The following is a 7,972-nucleotide window of genomic DNA, read 5'->3' as shown; positions in this document are numbered from 1 at the left end:
AACCTTGTTATATATATATATATATATATATATATATATATATATATATATATATATATATATATATATATATATATATATATATATATATATATATATATTTATTTCATTTTTCAGATTTTGCTATTGCATTAACCAATCTCAGTTATTGATTGAATGAAAATGATTAGCTATGCAATTAAGCAAGATAAACAAACACAAGATAAAAATTTAAATATTGAGTTTCATATCAATACAGTAACACGATTTACTCATTACAATAATTGAGTTTCTACATTACAATAACTACAAATACCAAAGTTTTACATTACAATAACTGTGTTTCTACCTTACAATAAATGAGTTTCTACAGTACAATAACTGAGTTTTTCACATTACAATAACTGAGTTATTCAAATTAACAAGATGAAAACTAACAAAAAAAATGACCAAGTATATACATCAAATTTTCCATTGAACGTCAATTATCCGCGTCTATCGTGATTCAATCTGCAAATCACCAGAAAACAGAATATAACTTACAGAACACCCAAGAAGTAACTGGATTGTAAAATAACTATAACTGACGAGTCAATAACTGAAACACACATAGAATAACTGACTTTATTTATTACAATAACCTGGTTTTTACATTACAATAACTACAAATACAAGAGTTTCTACATTATAATAACTGAGTTCTACATTACAATAAATACAAATAACAGAGTTTATACATTACAATAAACTGAGTTTTTACATACAATAATTGTAAATACCATGAAACATTATTCTCAGTAAACAACTAAGTTAACTCTAAAATAAATACATTTCTTCATTAAAATGACCAAGTATGTACGTCAATTTTTCCATTGAACGTCAATTATCCGCATCTATTGTGATTCCACCTGAAAATCACCAAAAAGCAGACTATAACTTATCAGAACACCCAAGAAACAACTATAAAATACAATACATGAGTTTTGATAATACAATAACTGGGTTAAAGTAATACAATAATCGAGATGTAATGTTACGACAACTAACGAGTGAACATAAAATTTGAACATATTTGAGTGTCATCTCAATACAATAACACAATTTATTCATTACAATAACTGAGTTTCTACATTACAATAATTACAAATACCAGAGATTCTCCATTACAATAACTGAGTTTGTACATTACAATAACCGAGTTTCTACATTACAATAACTGAGTTTCTGCATTTGAATAACAATTAAATAACCACGTTTCTTCATTACAATAACTGAGTTTCTAAATTTCACTAGACATTTTAACAAACAGTTGGTGTGCTAATCTAGATTACCAACAAATTTTCAGGATTATGATAATAAATCATCAATCAAATGTCAAAGGTATGATAACCAAGCATACTAACGAAGTAGCAATTGAAATAACTCGCAAAATAACAGTTATAATCTACGCTTACCTTCGTTTTGTCGATTTGCGCTAGGGTTTCTACAAATTTTGGGCAAAAACTGACGATTCATGCGTGTATCAACCAATTGAATGAAGATAATGAATTAATTTCGTGTTTTTGACTTGAATTACTCCGGTTTTGTGAAGATTGATTGGATTTTACCATGAATGTGAAGAAAATAAGAAAAAAAAGAGGTGAAGAATAAAGAAAGCAGGAGAAAAAAGGGAAGACGTAAGATTAAATGGAAGAGAGAGAAAAAAAAGAGTGTGTGTATTTTTTTTGGTATAATCTCAGCCTTTGATCTTGTTAGATTCAATGGTATATAAATGCGGGGGTAACTCACGAAAAGTGGCAAACTGATGTGACCATAATTGGCGCATATTTAGCCCCCGAATTACCATTATTTCCATGCTTTTTAGTGCCTATTTGGGTCATTTCTTATCTTTAGTTCTTTGTTTTGCATATTCTTTGAGATTTTGATCCCTTGGTAGGAAAGGAGTAAGAATCTTGCATTTTCATGGCAAAACGAGGCTAAATTGATTGTATTCAATGACCAAGCATCAAGAAGAGACAAGACTAGAAGGCCTTTGTACATATCATAGTAGAAGAGCAATGTTGAGAAAGGATCCTTGCGTCCCCAAGGAAATCCCCAAGGAATTTATGAAGAAAAGGGAAGAAAAAGAAGAAGAATTGAAGCTGACCAACAATCCGAACGGATTGCAGACAATCCGTCCGTCCAGCCTCAACAATCCGAGCGTCCCTCCTTGGAATCCGCTCGGATTCCCCCTCAACAATCCGAGCGTCCCTCTCCTGAATCCGCTCGGATTGCCCAGCCCAAATCCGGCCGTCCCGACTCTAATCCGCACGGATTTCAGTACAGCACGGATTTCATTCTTCAAGCTACGAAAAGAGAAGCCCTTCTCTCAGAAAATACCGGGTCCTCCTTGCTCAACTTAAAAAGTGTAATTACTAGTTTAGCCCTTAGTTAACCCTAATGCATCCTCCCTAATTTTCACTATAAATACCCCATTAGTCTAATTAGAGGAGCATGTTCTTTTTATCAATAATTAGTGTAGTTAATATCAATCAAATCTCTCTTCAATATTGTAATCAAGTATTAATCAAGTTTTAATCCAAGTTTTAGTTCTTTAATCTCTCTCTTGTTCTTCCTTTATTTTGGGTAATTGAAGATTATTTGGGTTATTATTGGGAGATTGACAACCTCTCAATCTAGGATTCAAGTACTTCTATTATTCTTGCTTTATTATTGGAATCATTAGTAGGTATAATCTCTTAATCCCTTTTTAATTATTGTTAATTACTTTCATTTATTCATCATGTTTCATATTGTTAGTATGATTGACAACCTTTCTAGCATGATCAACATGATAATGAGTGAGTAGTCTCTTAGCTAGGGTTTAATGGGTGATTAGGGGAAACCAACATGGGGAATGATTCATGCTTAAATCAATATGCTTTCATATCTTATTTGCTTGCTTGTTTTGATCTTAATACATGCACATGTTATATTTGATGAAATGCTAAGCCTATGAATCCTTGCATTTACTATCATCTTCTATCCTTTCAACTTGACTTGTAAGACATAACCCAACTCGAGTCTTGTTAGACCATGCATGTGTTGAGTAGGAAAGATTAAGTCGACTTGTAGGTGTTGTACAATCTAATCGATTCGGCTCCGGACCCAAACTTTCCTAGGATTGTAAGATATAACCCAACTCAATCCATCACAACAATAATTGCTTGCTTATAATTTGAGAACATGTTTGTATGATCATATCCCATGATTCCCCTATGACCCCATGACACCCTAGTGCTTTTAATCAATTGTTTACACCCCTTTTTATTCATCTTGCTTGTTTATTTTCATTGTTATTCTAGTTTAGTAACCTTCTACTTCAACCCAATTTGTGACACCCCTAGACACTACTAGTTACAATAGAATTCTCATTTCAATACCCGTCCCTTGGGATCCGACCTTTACTTGCCTCTTTACTAATTGTAGAGTTGTTTGTGAAGTATAAATTGTGTTTTGTATCGACCATTGACCAACGACCACATATACTTAATTGTGAACACGAAATGGCCTCGATCAAAAATGGCGCCGTTGCCGGGGACGGTGTTTAATTGATTTAAGATTTCTTTTATTGTTATTAGTTGTGTCTTTTTCACCTTGGGGAAGTAAAACTCCTCAAGGTTTGTTCTAATTGTTTTCGAGTTGTTTGATATTTTGCATGTCTAGAAGGTTACAAGGTGATTTGTTACCTTTTGACCGTGAAATCGAAAGAACCTTGACGAATAATAGGAGACTTGTTAGGAGGAATTTGAGAGGTGTTGGTGAAGTTGTTCAACCCACTAGTGAGTTTGTCAATCCTTTCGCAATAGAAGGAGAAGAAAACCCATTACACAATATCCCACAAAATCCACCTACAATGCCTAAATTCTCGTCACACTCTATACCCACCGAGGAGAATCTACCAAATGGTACTCCTACACCGCAACATCTCACCGGTAATTTTATTGCCAAGTCCGCCTTCATCCAACTAGTTGAGAGGAGCCAATTCAGGGGAATGCCTAGTGAGGACCCTCATTCTCATATGGAAACCTTTTGCGATTATTGTGATGCTATCTCTCAAACGGGCGTGACTCAAGACCAAATAAGATGGGTCTTATTTCCTTTTTCGTTAATCGGTACCGCAAAGCAATGGTTGAAGGGCCTTGATAAGGCCACCCTTGGAATAGATTCTTGGAAGAAGTTGGCTCTAGCTTTCTACAAAAATTCTACCCACCGGAAAAGACTAACATGCTAAGAGCTCAAATTACGGGTTTTAAGCAAAGGGATGAAGAATCTTTGTATGAAGCTTGGGAGCGGTTCAAAGGTATTTGTCGCTTATGTCCTCACCATGGACTTAGCGAATGGTTTTTAGTGCAACAATTTTGGAATGGTTTATATGAAGATTCTAGGAACATTCTCAATATGGGATCAAATGGAATGTTCACCGAAGTTGATGACAATCAAACATGGAACAAGATTGAGGAAATGGCGGTCCATAATTCACAATATAGTAGACCTCGCAAGGCTACTAGAGGAGGAAAGCATGAAGTGGACTCCGTTACTCAATTGGGTGCTCAACTTAGTGCTCACATTGACACAATCAACTTGAAGTTTGAACAAGCTATGGCTAGACTTGAGGAAAACTCAAAAACATCAAAGCATCATGTCAATGCCATGACGGCATCCTCATCAATCCCAAGTGGGATATGTGAGAATTGTGGAACTTTGGGTCATGACCCAAGTGAGTGTAGGGGAACAACCGAACAAGTTAATGCTTTCCAAGCTTACAAAAGTGGTACCCCTTATTCAAATTTTTACAATGAAAACACCAAGTTCCATCCAAATCTCTCATACAAAAGCTAAAATGTTCAAAACCCTCAAACAACATACACTCCACCACCCATGAGAAATCAAAATCAAAGACCCTTTTACAATCAAAACCAAGGTTACCAAAATCAAAATCCATACAATCACCAAAATGACCAAGGTTTTGATGTCCAAAAAGCGGTCCTCCAAATGCAAAAGAATCAACAAGAATTTTTCACTCAAATGCAAAAAGATAGCCAAGCAAAGGACACCACCATCAACAACATTCTAGCTCACACCAAGATGTTGGAAACACAATTGACTCAACTAGCATCTTCAAGCTCACAAAGACAAAAGGGGCAATTACCACCTCAAAGTAATCCCCCTAGACATGAAACGGTTAGTGCCATTCACTTGAGAAGTGGTACAAGATATGAGGCACCGAAGAAGCAAGTTGAGGATGAAGTTGTGAAAGCTAGTGAAAATGAAGAAATTGTGCAAAGCCCCAAAGAAGGGGAATCATCAAAAGAAGAAAGTTCAAAGAAAAATGAAGACAAAGCCAAAGAGAAGGAGCCCATTGTGATTAGACTTCCTTTTCCAAGTCGTCAAGCCAAGCCCAAATTTGATGATCAACTTGGAAAGTTCATGGAAATTGTGAAGAATTTAGAAGTCTCAATTCCTTTCACGGAATTAATCAATCACGTACCGGCCTATGCAAAGTACATGAAAGATATCCTCACAAAGAAGAAGTCGATCCGGAAACTTGAGACTATCGCCTTCACTAAGGTGCGTAGTGCAATACTTCAAGGGAGTTCACCTCTAAAGTTAAAGGATCCGGGAAGCTTCTCAATACCGTGTACCATTGGCGACACGACGATCAACAAAGCCTTATGTGATCTAGGGGCTAGTGTGAGTGTCATGCCGTACTCGGTGAGTAAAAAGTTGGGAATGGGAGAGCTTAAATGCACCAATATCACACTTCAAATGGCCGATAGATCGACGAAGACACTATTAGGGATATGGGAAGATGTCCCCGTGCGAATTGGGAAGTTTTTCATCCCGGTGGACTTTGTCATTGTTGATATGGAGGAAGATTCCAACATTCCAATCATCTTAGGAAGACCTTTCCTACACACCGCGGGTGCAGTGATTGATGTGAAACATGGAGAGCTCACTCTAGAAGTGGGAGATGAAAGCATAACTTTTAATCTTGACAAGACCATGAGAGCTCCTCGTTTGCATGAGCCATGTTTCATGATTGATCATTATAGCCGGAAAGATGAAAGGAAGAAATCGGAACTCCAATGGAGGAAGAAAATTGAAGATGCTCCATTCAAAGAGCAAGTGAATTGTGACAAGGAGAGCTTGCAAAGCTCATCAAAATCAACCAAGGAAGAAGAGGATGGCCTCATTAGCCAAGAGAAGAAATTGGGAGAGTTGTCTCCATCTAAGCAAGAGATTTTCAATGATCAACTCAACGAAGTTTGTGGTCTTTGGGACGACGAATTTGAAGGGATCTTTAATCCCTACATTGGGCATGCCATCGATCATGATCAACAACAAAGGGCACGGTCTATTGAGGACCTCTACCATAACAATGAACAAGCTTTTGACTACTTCTTCAAGGTGTTGAGCAACATCAACAACACCTTGAACATGCCCCCTTGACATCTCATCAAGAATGAGAGTTTGGTGGAGTCCTCCCTAAACCACCACTTGTAAATATTTCTAACTCCCTAACTTGCATTTCAATTCTTGTATTGCATTTTTGTCATTTTTGGATTTTTATTTACTTTGATCAAAATAATTGTCATGTAAGAGAGAAGTGAGGGAGGGACTAACAATTTTAATTGATGTGTAGTGCTTTACCTTAGTGTGGGGATGGGAATTGCCTAGGCTATTTATGCCTTAGTAGTACCCCCACAATGAAGAACACAAGAAATGAAGAAGAATGGAAGAATGGTAAAGGGAAATGCATTGTGCACGAATGGAATGAATCCGGGTACACAGGACCAGAATCCGAGCGGATTGTACCAAATCCGCCCGTCTCCAACAATCCGAGCGTCCTGACCAAAAGACGCCCGTCCTGAGCTGAGCTGAAATTGAAAATTTCTTGACTGTTGAAGAATCCGAGCGTATTTCTGGAAAGACGCCCGTCTCATAGAATCCGTCCGTCTTGTGAAGAAGACGCCCGTCTTTACAAACAAGAAAACAAAGAAATTTCTCTCGATCAAATCCGTCCGTCCCCGCAAAGAAAATCCGCCCGTCCCATCACGGAAGAATCCGAGCGGATTCCCCGAATCCGCCCGTCTTTTAGGCGAGCTTCGAAAATTTTGAAGTCGCGAAATCCGCATGGATTGGGCCTAATCCACACGGATTGCCCCTGCGTTTTCGAAAATTTCGACTTCTTTAAATACCCTCCCACCTTCATTCCTTCATTCATTCATTCATAAACACTACCCTAAACATCAAAACCCTCATCCTCTCCATCACAAAAACAAAAACCCTCAACAAAATCCACCAAAATCAAATCAAACCATCCTTCAAACAACAAATCAATCACTCCATCTTCAATAAAAATCAAAACCAAGAACAAAATCTTCAACCTTTGAGTCGATTTTTGATTTCATAAAGGCAAAGCCTTTCACCTTCAAATCGATTTGGGCATTCTACAAATTGAAGATTTTTTGATTCTTTTCTTGGTTAGTTCATCAAATGGCAAGGACAAAGGGTGCAACAAAGGCAACAAAGGCACCAAAGGCAAAGGCTCTCTCTCAAAGGCAAAAAGCTCTCCAAACAAAGAAAGCTTTGGCAATGGTGGTAGCAACACCAAACTTGGAAGTGCAACAACAACAACAACAAACTTCTATGGGAGCATCACCTTCTACTCCTGTCGATCAACTCTTGCATTATCCGGAGGTAACTTTTATTTCCGATACCCATAGAAAGACATTTGCCAAGTTTGCTATGAAATCAATTCAATCCACCAAATTCATATGTAAAGATGCTTTGGAGAAATTGGGTGTTCTTGAACAAACAAAAGCCTTTTTCAATGCCATGGGTTTGAAGAAATTGTTTGAAACAAAGGAATTGACATACCCTTCCCTTGTCTTGGAATTCTTAAGTTCTTTAAAAGTCACCAAAGTTGAGAATAGGGAAAATCTTGAGT

The 7,972-nt window shown here is 37.1% G+C and overlaps 1 non-coding gene across 1 annotated transcript; it reads right to left on the bottom strand.

Moving 5' to 3' along the window:
- Positions 1-4,245: 4,245 nt before the first annotated feature.
- On the bottom strand, positions 4,246-4,352 carry LOC141625859 (small nucleolar RNA R71). Its single transcript, XR_012535607.1, has one exon. It is a non-coding gene; the product is annotated as a small nucleolar RNA R71 (small nucleolar RNA).
- Between the last annotated feature and the right edge of the window lie 3,620 nt (positions 4,353-7,972).

This window comes from Silene latifolia, chromosome X, assembly GCF_048544455.1.
Source record: "Silene latifolia isolate original U9 population chromosome X, ASM4854445v1, whole genome shotgun sequence".
Taxonomy (NCBI): domain Eukaryota; kingdom Viridiplantae; phylum Streptophyta; class Magnoliopsida; order Caryophyllales; family Caryophyllaceae; genus Silene; species Silene latifolia.
This window is presented reverse-complemented; position numbering and strand designations above follow the sequence as displayed.